The sequence below is a fragment of the Elephantulus edwardii genome, unplaced genomic scaffold, assembly GCF_000299155.1.
Source record: "Elephantulus edwardii isolate Elephantulus edwardi_28Jun2011 unplaced genomic scaffold, EleEdw1.0 scaffold00206, whole genome shotgun sequence".
Classification (NCBI taxonomy): Eukaryota; Metazoa; Chordata; class Mammalia; order Macroscelidea; family Macroscelididae; genus Elephantulus; species Elephantulus edwardii.
The window spans coordinates 1,567,071-1,580,198 of NW_006399956.1; positions in this window are offsets into that span (position 1 = coordinate 1,567,071).

The following is a 13,128-nucleotide window of genomic DNA, read 5'->3' on the forward strand; positions in this document are numbered from 1 at the left end:
ATAATAAAAGATATATAGGATAGTAAATTACAAATGCTGACAAGGGTGTGTAGAGATTGAAACTTTAAATACACTACTAATGGCATTGTAAAATGGTGCAAACTCTGTGGTAAAACAATTTCAGAAATTTGGGGCTAGAAGTAGGATTTGATTCCTCTCTCCCACTATTAGTTATATATGCCAGGGAAATAAGGCACCATATGAATAGATGTAAGTGCATCCATGTCAATTGTAGCATTATTTACAATAGTGAAGAGGTGTAGAAAATCAAGTTTCCATTGAGGAACAAATGGCTAAAGAAACTATGGTACATTTACACAATGGAATATTATACAATACTGAAGCATGATTAAGAATTCATGACAACTGAATGTCATAGGTCAGCCACAAAAGGATTATTATAAGACTGTTGAGATTGTTATGTGCCATGAGTTGACTCATGGTGACCCTATGAGATACAGATCTAAACCCTACCCTATCATGGGCCATCCTCACCATCTCTGAAACTCTAGAGTCCACTGTTGCAGTCACTGTGCCAATTTATCTTGTGGGCTCTCCTCTCTTATGCTGAACCTCCATCTATCCAAGCATGATGCCCTTCTTCAAGGATTAACCCCTCCTAACAACTGATCAAGTTATGTGAGATGGAGTTCCACTATTCTTGCCTGTAAGAAGCATCCTGATTTCACTATCTTCAAGACACAGGTGTTTGTTCTCTTGGTAGTCTGTCGGAATTCAAGACTCTTTTTCCAACACCACAACTGGAAGAAGACATTGATTCTCCTTCTGTCCTCCTAAGTTATTGTTTCTGAGTGTCTAAGATTTATCATTCAAAATTTTCTTTCCTGTGCTCGCTTCGGCAGCACATATACTAAAATTGGAACGATACAGAGAAGATTAGCATGGCCCCTGTGCAAGGATGACACGCAAATTCGTGAAGCGTTCCATATTTTCGAACCTGAAATGAACCAGTCTGTAACGAAGGCTAACTCCTAGCTCCTTTCACCTACAAATTTCGTCTTTGGATACAAAGCTAAGTGGATAGTCCTTACCGAGGGGCTGTTTAAAAAGAGGCAGGGAGAAGAAAAGAAAAAAAAAATTTTCTTTCCTAGCCAAAAGATTGACTATTTTCTGTGGAAGTATTTGCTGTATTAATGAGAGATAATGCTGTGTGGATGGGCAGAAATATATGAATGGGGTGTCTTAGCCTATCTACAAGGGGTTTGGCTATTTTCCATTCCACAAGGGAATATTGGCCAGTCTCAACATTCTACAAGAAGATTGACTAATCTCGTCACTGAATTGAGAAGCCAATGTGAGAGACAAATCTTCTGGTGCCAATGAAGAGACAATAAGAGAATGCAGAAAGACCTTCTTGCTCTAGCTACACTCATGACAACACCACTTATGGCTGAGTTGGAGACTTGTTGTGAGATGAGACCTTGGGAGAAGAGTGATCAGGAGGAAAGCCAATATTGGGAGGACTGAGAATTTGGGAACAAAAGCCTAGAACCATGAGGCTTGAGGCTGAGGTGTCTGCATGCACGTTTTGGGAGTTGTCTCGGCTTCTCCAATATGGTTTGTGTGGTTTGTGAGACACTGCATCAAATTTTGGACCCAGCAATGCAGTAATATTGACATTGAGATGAGTAGAAAGACATATGGGAGCATGTGGGACATGTCTGACCTCACGGGAATTTGTTTTGTGTTATTGATGTTGTTGATAGGGACAATTGCACTTTGCGAAGTTGGTAAAGGTCAGATATGGCTGTCCCCATGTGACCCTTGCTCTTTTTATTTTATCTAACTTTCAGACAGCAAGCAATAGAGAAAATCATTGCTTGGATCAGTTGTATCTTAGTCTTTAAGCAGACATCAGTCTTTAAACAGATATTACTCTTTAGTACTCTGGAAAGATCCCTGACATCAGATTTTCCCAAGGCAACTCATCTTTTGGTTTCTTGACTGTTAGTACCAAAGATATTGATTATGGAGCCAAGTAAGATGAAATTGTTGACAATTTCAACCTTTTCTCCATTCATCATGATGGTACCTATTAACCTAGCAGTTAGAATTTTTGTTTGCTTGTTGTTCAGATGTAATCCATATCAAGGGCTGTAGTTCCTTGATCTTTTTGGTAACAAGCACTTCAACTCTTCCTCACTTTCATGAGGAAGGTTATAGCATCTGCACATTGCAGGTTATTGATGTGTCTTCCTCTGATCCTGATTCCATATTCTTATTCATAAGGTCTGGCTTCACCAATGATTTGTTCAGCACACAGAATGCATTATTGTTGTTATGTGTTGTTGAGTTGATGGTGACTCATAGTGACATTACGAACAGCAGATCTGAACCTTGCCCTAAACTGTGACATCCTTACCATCTCTAACACACCTGATACAGGTATGAGTAAAAGATACCTCCCTGATGCACATCTTTAGAAACTATGTTTCTAAAACATAGTTTAAAACCTCCCTGTTTCTGTTCAGATGACAGTTCTTAGTCTAAGTATAGATTTTGCATGAGCACATTTAAATGTTCTAAGATTCCCATTCTTCTCAATATCATCCATGATTCATTGTGATTCACACATTCAAATGCCTTTGCATAGTCCATAAAGCACAGATAGACATACTTCTGGTGTTCTCTGCTTTCTGTCATGATTTATCTGACATTAGTAATGATACCCTTGGTGCCATGGCCTCTTCTCAATCCAGCTTGAATTTCTGATAGTTCTCTGTTGCTTTACTGTTTGTGACATTTTTAAATAATCTTCAGCAACAAAGAAAATGTTTATATAAAGACAGAATCATTCTTGCATAGTTACCAGTGGTAGATAGGGAAGAAGAAGGAGTAAAAATTAGTATGTAGATAAACTGAGTGGAAGGAAAGGCAAGATTCACTTCAGGGCCAATTAGATTTTGCAATTAATTTATTACATTAATCCATGTTTTAAAACAATATTTTAAAACCAAATGAACATCATTTATTGAATGAAAAACCAATTGATTGGTAAACTTTCACTCAAATAACACAAAAGAAATCAAGTACCAAAGTTTTGCATAATATTTTAAAATAAAATAAAACCTTATTACGTGAATAAACTTTTTTTAAAAATATATGCATGTTTGTGATAAGCCAGATGAGTTTGTGATTATTACTTATTTAATTCCTTTTGGGCTATAAAATTTGCCTCCGGACAGAGCAAAGAAGCACTGTGATTTGTTTTCAAATTAAAGAATTTCTGTAAGCACACCATAATACATTAGGATAGGTTCCAGAACTATTAACCACCTTGATTCCTTTTCATCTCACTAACATTTGACCGTCTTGGTATGGGAGAAGACTCATCAACAACCTGTGTTATACAACTGGCATAACCTTATTTGCAGAAGGGAGGAAGACTTAAAAATCTTACTGAAGAAGACCAAAAGCATTCAAAATGGGTTACATTTCAACATCAAGAAATAGAAAATCCAACTGGACCAATGGACAATATTGGAATAAATGAAGAAAAGATTGAAATTACCAATTATTTAACTTCACTTGCATGCACAATCAACACCCCTGATACCAACAGTCAAGAAATCAAAAGATATGCTGCATTGGGGAAATCTCTGTCAAGGACCTCTCCACAGGGCAAAGATGTCATTTTCAAGACCAAGGTATATCGGATTAAAGCCATGGCATTTTCAGTTACTTCTTATGCATATGAAAGTTGGACAGTGATTAAGCAAGACCTAAGAAGAGTAGATACCTTTAAATTGTACTTCTCTTTTCCTTTCTTTGGTCTTTTTGTTTGTTTGTTTCTTTGAAATAAACTGTTGTAAAACCAATTCAACAACTCAACTCACAACCTTTGAGCTTGAACTGTCTTCACGGATTCTCCAGGTGTTTTTCCAAGTCTGTAAATCACACAGGAGGAGATTGAGCATCTTTCTACCACAGAGCAGCTGGTGAACTAGATCTCTTTTAGCGAGATACCGCCTTTGGGGTAGCAGAACCACTCAGTGTAGATCAAGCCACCAGAGCTCCTTTATAGCATACAGCTTCTGCTGTCGTGTACTGTGGAGTTGGAACCAACCCACAGCTGACTATTTAACAGTTTTGAGAAGAAACAAATCACAAGAAAAGAGATTGCCTATCTTTTCCTAGATAGCAGCTCGTATATTCCAATCACGTGCCTTCAAGATGACAGTGGAGTTCTTTACCACTAAGCCATCAGAGCTTCCTTGTTGTTGTTAGGTGCCATTGAGTCGAGTGCAACCCGCAGCAACCCTCATAACCACAGATCTGAACCCTGCACTATCTTGTGCCATCCTCATAACTTCTGGCATGTTCAAGCCCATTGTACTAGCCACTGTGCCATTCCATTTGGTTGAGGTTCTTTCTCTCTTTCAAGGACCCTCCGTCTTTCCAAGTATTATGTCCCCTCTCCAAGGAATAGCCTTTCCTAGCTACATGTCTGAAGTATATAAGAAGAATTTTTTTGGTTTTGCCTCCAAAAAATAGTCTGCCTGCACCCTCCCCAAGACATATTTGTTCGTTCTTTTGGCAGCCCATGGAATATTAGAATTCCTTTAGAATGGCTTTTAAAACACTGTTATTGCAATTGTTTCACCATTTTGGTAAGTGAAAGATACAAGTACAGATTAACCAATTCTCCCAGAAAGTTGGACACTGAATAAGGATGACAGAAGAAGAATCAATACCTTTGAATTGTGGTGTTAGAGAATAGTATGGAAATGACATGTTCAAGCAGCCATAAATTTTTTAAAATGTATGAAATATAGAGTTTCAGGTGGCACTGAGTGTAAGAAAAGAGTGACAAAAAGGCAACATCACACAGGCCTTTGTAATTTACGTGTGAAGTGTGGTAGTCTTTATCCCAGAAACAGAAATCATTAAGGATTTAAAGTTTTTTAAGAACAAAAATGTTAGAATTAAATGGTCAGAGCTACCTTTTTGAAAAACAGTTCTAGAGGGCAATAAGAAAGATGAAAAGAAAGAGGGCAATTCATTTGGTGAACTGCCATTAGGCAATGTCAAGTTGACTATTCACCTCATAGAAACCCTATGAACAGCAGGTCAGAACTTACCCTATCCTGCACCATGCTCATGATCTCTACCATGCTCTTGTCCATTGGCTCTCACTATGTCAATCCATATCATCTTTCATTGACTAACTACATTTCCCTACATAATACCTCTCTCAGAAGCCTAGTTCTTCCTCAAAACATGCCCAAGGTGAGTGAGATGAAGGTTTTCTATTCCTGCCTTTAAGGAGCACTTTGGTTGCACTTCTCTCAGAACATATTTGTTTGTTCTTTCAGCAGTGTATGGTATGTCCAATACTCTTCACCAGCCCCACAATTCAAAGGTATTTACTCTTCCTTATTCATTGTCCAATTTTCATATGCATAGGAAGCAACTGAAAATGCCATGGCTTTGATCAGGTACACCTTGGTCTTAAAACTGACCTCTTTGCTCTTTAGCACAGAGGGGAGGTTCTTGACAGCAGATTTCCCTAATGCAACATATCTTTTGATTTCATGACTGTTGTTGGTATCAGGGATGTTGATTGTGCATGCAAGTAAAGTTAAATAACTGATAACTTCAATCTTTTCTCCGTTTATCCTGATGATGCCTATTGGTCCAGTCGGGAGGATTTTCTATTTCTTGATGTTGAGACATAATCCATTTGAAGAAAAAAAAAGAAAAAAAACCAAGAAGGACAAAAGGAAGGAAAGAAGAAGGAGAAGCAGAGGGAAGAGGACAAAGAGGAAAAAGGGAGGAGGGAGGAAGACAGAAAAGTGGGAAAGAAGGACATTTGGTCATAGATTTTACTTTTTTGTTCTCTTTCCTAGGGTAAAAACACTTAGTCATGATGCATCAATTTTAAAGAAAGTAATAATTCTTTATGAGGACATGTAAAATATTTTTAAAGAATTTTTTAGATTATGTTATTGTTGTTAGGTGTCATTGAGTCGAGTGTGACCCACAGTAACCCTATGACCAACAGATCTAAGCCCTATTCTGTCCTGTGCTAACTTCACATTTCCAGATGTAGTAGAGCCCATTGCAGCAGTCACTTTGTCAATCTGCTTAGTTGAGGATCTTCCTCTCTTTTGCTGACCCTTCTCCTTTCCAAGCATGATGTCTCTCTCCAAGGAATAGTCTCTCCTAACAGGTTCTTGTGTTAAACAGTTGGATTCTGGAGCATAGGTTGTTTTGATTTAATTGAAGGTCGGGTGTAAACTGGCTGTTGTTTTATTTCATTAACAATTGATTATAAACGAATCGAGGTTAATTGTGTTTGGGGAGAACATGGTTCAAAGTGCTCTAGCACTTTTCTGCCAGTTTTCTGTGCTGAGATAACTTTGGGCTGTTGTGATACTGACAGTTCTGTCACTGGTGTGTCAAATGCCATAAGGGTTACCCCTGTGAACAGTGTTTAGTAGAGCCCCCAATTTAAAATAGATTTAGAAGAAGGATTGGCATCCACTTCCTAAATAACTGGTCTTTGAAAACCCTATGAACACTAGAGGAATGACGATAGTTATAGAATAGGGTTCAGAGCTTTTGTTCATAGGATCACCATGAGTCATACTCTACTTGAAACAGCAACATGCTCAAAGTGTGTGAGCTGAAGTTTTATCATGTTTACCTCCAAGGAGTTTACCCTTTATCATGTTTACCCTGGCTTGACTTTCTCCAAAACGTTTTTCTTCTTTGCCAGTCCCTGGGATATTTAGCACTCATCTCCAACATCATAGCTCAAAGATATCAATTCTTTCTTTTTTCTTGAGTTGATATATTTTTTAAATTTTTTTATTTTGAAATTTTTAAAAAATTTAATGAAAGTTTACAGAGACTTTGGATTTCCATTCATTCATTGTTGCACACTTTCCTTCCTATCCACTCCTCCCTCCAGTTTGCTTTTTTCTTTGAAAAAGAAGAAGAAAAAATCTCTCATTGTTATAGAATCCCCTCCAACCACCAGTCCACTCTGCTCTGCAGTTTTCATTTTGGACTTTTGTCATGACAATAATACCTAATCTGATCCTTATTCATAGTTTCGCTCTCAAACGCATAGCAAGTGATTGGAAAGACCATGGGCTGAATCAGTTGCACCTTAGTCCTCAAACAGACAGCATTGCTTCTAAATAATTTGGAGAGGTTCCTTACTGCATACTTTCCCAGTGCAATGTGTCTCCAGGTTTCCTGACTGCTGGTACCAAGGGTGTTGATTGTGGATCCAAGTAAGGTGAAGTTGTTGGCAGATTCAAATTTTTTCTCCATATCTCTTGATGTTGCCTTTGGTGAGAATGTTTGTTTTCTTAATGTTGAGATTCAATCCATAGTGAAGGCTCTATATTTTTTTAAATTTCTGCCAACAAGTGCTTCAAGTCCTCCTCACTTTCAACAAGGAAGGTTGTATCATCTGTATAACACAGATTATTGGTAAGTTTTCCTCCAAATTTTTAATGAAATTTTTTATTTTAATTGGCATTTTAACAAAATTTACAGAAAAGTTAGATTTTCATTCATTCATTGTTGCACATTTTACACCCTCTTCCTCCCTTCTTCCTCCCCAAGCTGACTTTTTTCACTATTTACAAAATTTTAATACAAATTCAAACAAATCTTTTCAATTTCCCTCACCCACCTCCCATCAAATTGTACAATCCAAAGATTAATACTCTCTTCCCCCTGTACATCACATCCCTCTGCTTCCGGCCTTTTCCACCATCCTGGATCCTTATACTACTTGTACAATAACAGTCTTATACAGTATTTGCCCTTGTGGGACTGAGTTACTTCAGTCAGCATAATGCTCTCCAGTCCCTCCCAAGTTAGGTAATAATTTACAAAATCATTGCTCCTGCCCTGACACACACCCTTCTTAATTGTAAATAGTGTATCATAACAACCTGTGGCTGACTTTGAGAAGAATGGGAATCCCAGAACACTTGATTGTTCTAATGTGAAACCTATACTTGGACCAGGAGGCAGTCGTTAGAACAGAACAAGGGAACATTGTATGGTTCAAAATTGTTACTTTTTTACATTTTTTAAGTTTATGTATGTCTTTAAGTAATACTTTAATATTATATGTTATAAACTTACATGGAAATTGTTTCCTTATAATTCCTGTAACTTTAATTTTGGCTCGAAATTATGCTTTTGAAACATGTTGCTGTTATGTACCATTGAGTCATCTGCAACTCATAGCAACCCTAGGTAAATACAGTGGCTCGGAAGCCTGCCCCGTCTTGAGCCAGTCTTACTGACTCTTTATACACCAACCCCCATTGCCCCAGTTACTGTATCAGTCTATCTCAGTTTTTCTCACCTGTGCTGTTCCTCCTTTGAGCATGATGTCTTTCTCTTAGGATAGAAAGAAATTTCATTTATTTTCACAGTTCTATAATAATCTCCTCCTGTGTGATTAACTGCCTCTGAAAATCCTCAGAGGGTCAGCTATAGGTTGGTTTTGACTCTATGATACGTAACAACAACATTATATAAAATATCACCATTTATTTATGCTTGTCAGAAAAGGACTCTGAAAACTGCACAAGAGTGTCAAAAAACCAAAACTAAGAGAAGGAATACCAAAGTAAAAGAGATGAACAGAAGATTTCAAAGGGTAGCTTGAAAAGACAAAGCAAAATATTTTAACAGAATGTGAAAAGAGTTGGAGAATGAAATAGGAAGAACTCTCTTGGCACTTCTAAAATTGAAGGAACTGAAAAGCAAACTGAAGCTTTAAGTTGCAATACTGAAAGAGATTCTGTGGGAAAAATCCTGAATGATCCAGGAAGCATAAAAGAAGGTGGGAGGAATACACAGAGTCACTGTAGCTAAAAGAATTGGTTGACTAGGGAAAATTTCAGAAAGAACCAACCATATGAACAAGAGTCAATAGTAATGAAGGAAGAAGTTGCATATACCAAGGACTGCTAGGAGAACAAAAAAGTTCATCCTGGAGAGGGTGAAACCTTCGAGGGCAAGGATTCTGAAGCTCCATCTGACACAGTTTGGACATGTTGTAAGGAGGGACCAGTCCTTGGAGAGGGACATCATGCTTGGGAGCATGGAGGGACAGCACAAGAGAAGAGGCCCCTGAATAAGACAGATTGATTCAGTGATTGGGGTAATGGGTGTAGGTGTGTCAGAAAGAATAAGCATATGCTTAGCATAGAGCAGGGTTCTGAACTGTTATATATAGGTTTGTTTTGAATCGCAGGTGACTCAATGGCACACAACAATAACAACATTTTGTTTATTCTACTGTAATAGATATTTTAATTTTAAATTTTTAATTAATTTAAAAAATGCTGCTATATAAATATGTTGCGAGCAAGAGTTTTTCTAGTGTAGATGTTAAGGAATGGGCTTACTGGATCACAGCATATACAGGAATCATTTTATTAGGTAATGCCATACTGTTGTACTTCGTTATTGTACTAATTTATACTTCCAGTAATCAGCATAAGAGCATTTTTGATGCTTCTCATTCTCACCAATGTGTGATCTTGTCAGATGTTTTCCAATCTGGTCTGCAGGAAACGAAATCTTATTGTGGTTTTAATTATTTATTTCTCCTATAACTAATGATTTGAACATTTTAAAATATATTATGGGCTATTTGTGTTTCATCTTCTGTGAGATGTCAGTTCATGTCTCTTCCCTCATAAGAGTTCTTTTAAAATATGGTTATTAATCTTTTCTCAGCTATATGAGTTGAAAATAACTTCTTCCAGACTGAGACCTTTTAACTCTCTTAATGTCATTTTGTGGTTGAATAGCAGTTTTAAATTTTAAGGTAGTAGCATAGACTAATCTTTTTCTTTATGGGTTAAACATGTAATGTGGTAGGGGTTTTTTTTGCCTTATTTCTTTGAATTTTCATTTTGTAATACAATAAAATATTTTCTTGCTTTCTTTCTAAAATTTTTAACTTGAACATTCTTATTCTTTTTTAAATTGATGACAAATGTTTTTTTTCTAGTACAAATTTTAAACTGCTTCTTTGATTTTGAAAGTCAGCTCAAACATACACCAACTTTCCATAAGTGCCTGCACCTGATTGTGTGCTTTCTATTTCATTCCATCGATACATTTGTCTATCCCAGAACCAATAACACACTGCCTTGATTGTTATGGTTTTTATTCAAAATTATTCTACTTGGTAAAGTATTTTTTTTTAAAGTGAGTATTTCTATGTGTAAGCAGATATTGTTCATAAATAACTGTCCAGACAAGGCTTATTTCTTTAGTTTTTCATATTATTTTTTTCTAACATTTTATTGAGAAAAGTTTTAAAAATAAAGTTAAAAGAATTTACAGTAAGTGAATTTCCATCCACATGTTGGATACTCACTACTCAGATTCTGTATTTCACTTTACTGTTTTGACTGTATAAATCCATTAATCTACATGTTACTTTTAAATAAAAACTTTTAAGATATCATAGAAACCTTACTGAACTCTAATTTTAATATATAGTAGAATTTTGGAAAAACTGATTCTGTTACAATGTTGAGTCTCCAATCCATAAACATTGCATGTTCCTTATTTATTTAGATCATCTTTCCTGCCTTTTAGTAGTAAAATATCGTATTTTTATTTCAGATTTAAAAAAAATGTTTCACGGTGAATGTATTTTATTTTTGCTTTTATAAATGGTATTTCAGTTGTTATAAATTGTTGTTGTTGTTATGTGCCGTCGAGTGGTTTCCGACTCATAGCGACCCTATAGGCACTTAAAATATATAGATGTAGGGGAGCTCTGGTGGCCTAGTGGCAAGAAGCTGCAACTACCATCCCAGAGGGTGTACGGTTTGAATCCACCAGATGCTCTGCCAGGGAAGGAGGGGCAATCTCCTCCTGTACCAGTCAGATCTGATTTGACGGTACATGTACACAAAAATAATAAAATTAAAAAAATATTTTAAAAAGTATACAGATGTATTCCTGATGCTTAAAAGGACAATTAGATTTTTGTGGTTTGATGCTACAACTCAAAACTCAAACCCAACGGTGAAGCCCGAACAGCCTCATAGTTGACTGCAGTGAGTTTCTGAGAGACTGTAAATAGCAGAGGAGGAGACTGCTCATCTTCTTCCTTCGAGGGACGAGTGGATCGGAACAGCCTCAGAGGTGCTGCTTTCAGGTTAGCAGATTAACTGCCTACAGACTATGCCACCAGAGCTCCCTCATGTTAAAACTAACAATGTTATATCCAGCTGTCTCACTCCACTTTGAAAATAATCCACTTTACATTGCTTGAGTTTTCTGTATACACAATCATATAATCTCTGAGTAATGATGGTCATTGTGTTTTCCTTTCTAATCTTCAAGTTTCTCTTGTATAATGGGAATACAAGTGGTGACATAAAGCATTTTTGCCTTGTATATAGTTTTATAGGCAATGTGTCAAGTTTCATCACTGAATATGTTTGCTGAAGGCGTTTCTTGGTAGTTGATGTCTTTCTTAGTAAATAGGAAGTTTAGTTTTGAAGTCTAGCTTCCTATGTGGTTCTGATATTTTTGCATTTGAAGTAATGAATTTGAAATCTTAACAGTTACGTTTATAATGTAGAGAAAATTCTCAAAGATCACTCACTCATACTTTTATTTATATACACCCCTCAACGCAACTCTCCACTCTCACTATTGTTTTTGTTGTTTGAGTTGACTCTGACGCATAATGACTCTATGTACACTAATAGAGACAAAAGCATGTTCTGTGCCGCTCTCACTATCTCTGCTGTGCTTAAGTCCATTATTGCAGTCCCTGTGTTAATCCATCTCATGAAGGGTCTTCTTTTTTGCTAAGGCTAGACTTTCACAAGTATGATGTCCTTTTCTAGAGAATGTCCCATACTCACAATACACCCAAAGTATGTAAAATGAAGTTTCATTGTCTTTGCTTTTAAGGGACACTCTAGCTGCATTTTCTCCAAGCCAGATTTGGTTGTTATTTTGACCATCCCTGGTATCTTTGGGAACTTTGGTGGTGTAGTTACTTGTGAGTTGTGCTTCTTACCCAGAGGCTGTACATCTTTAGTGCTTTGAATCCACCCATGGCTCCAAGTCAGAAAGAAGGGCCGAGTCCTCTTACGATTTACAGTCAGAGACTAGATGGAGGTTTAATATGAGTCAGAATCCGCTCGATGGCAATGAGCTTGCATTTCACTTGTCTTCTCCTCCTTGTGTTCTTCTGTTCTTTTTCCATTATAATGTAAAAGAATAACTTTGTATTTATTTCTGACCTTCAAAAGACATACCTTTGGTATCCTTATGGTTATAGTCTAATAATCTTTAATATCTTCTGCATCTTTATCTGCCATGAAATTCAAGACTGCACCTGGTTGAAGAAACATGGATTGTTTATTTACTCTTCTGTGTCTGCACCAGTTGAATCTTATCTTGCGCAGATAACTGCTTTTGATTCAAAGAGGCAACATGATTTCAGACCTAATTACTACAGAAGTAATTGCTCTTTGGCACAGGAGACTTGCTAGTCTGCCCAGACTTGGAATGCCAAGGAGCCAACTGAATGCAGGGCATGTTTAGATCCTCTAATGGAAATCCATTGCCCTTCTCAGTTTGGCAGTCTAAAGGACTGGGATTTTGGCCACCCAATTATAAAATGGGATTCTTGTTTCTTATTTTCCCTCAAGAAAAATAAGGTGCACCATGTTCTGGGAAAGGAGTGTCTGGTAGTGTGCGGTGTCACTTAAATGTACTTGAGAAGATGGGAATTTTAAATTGCTTTTGCAGTTAATACATCTCCAGGCAATGAAAAGGACAGGAGAGATGGAGAAGAGTTAATTCAAGATTAAAGGCAGTTTTTAGAAAGCATTTTTTAAAATTTTTTAATTATTTTTTATTTTATTTTATTTTTTTTTTTTAGAAAGCATTTTGAGCACACCATATGTTTCTTCCTCTCATAGGGGTGAGATGCAAAAGGACACTCTTTTATGTCAAGTGAAAAAGACTTTGAAGAGACTAATTGGAGACCCTAAGTTTGTCTGAATTTGTTTGGAGGACATAGTTGACTGATGTCAGACACATTTGAAGTAAAGTAAGAGACTATGGCTACGACTTTTT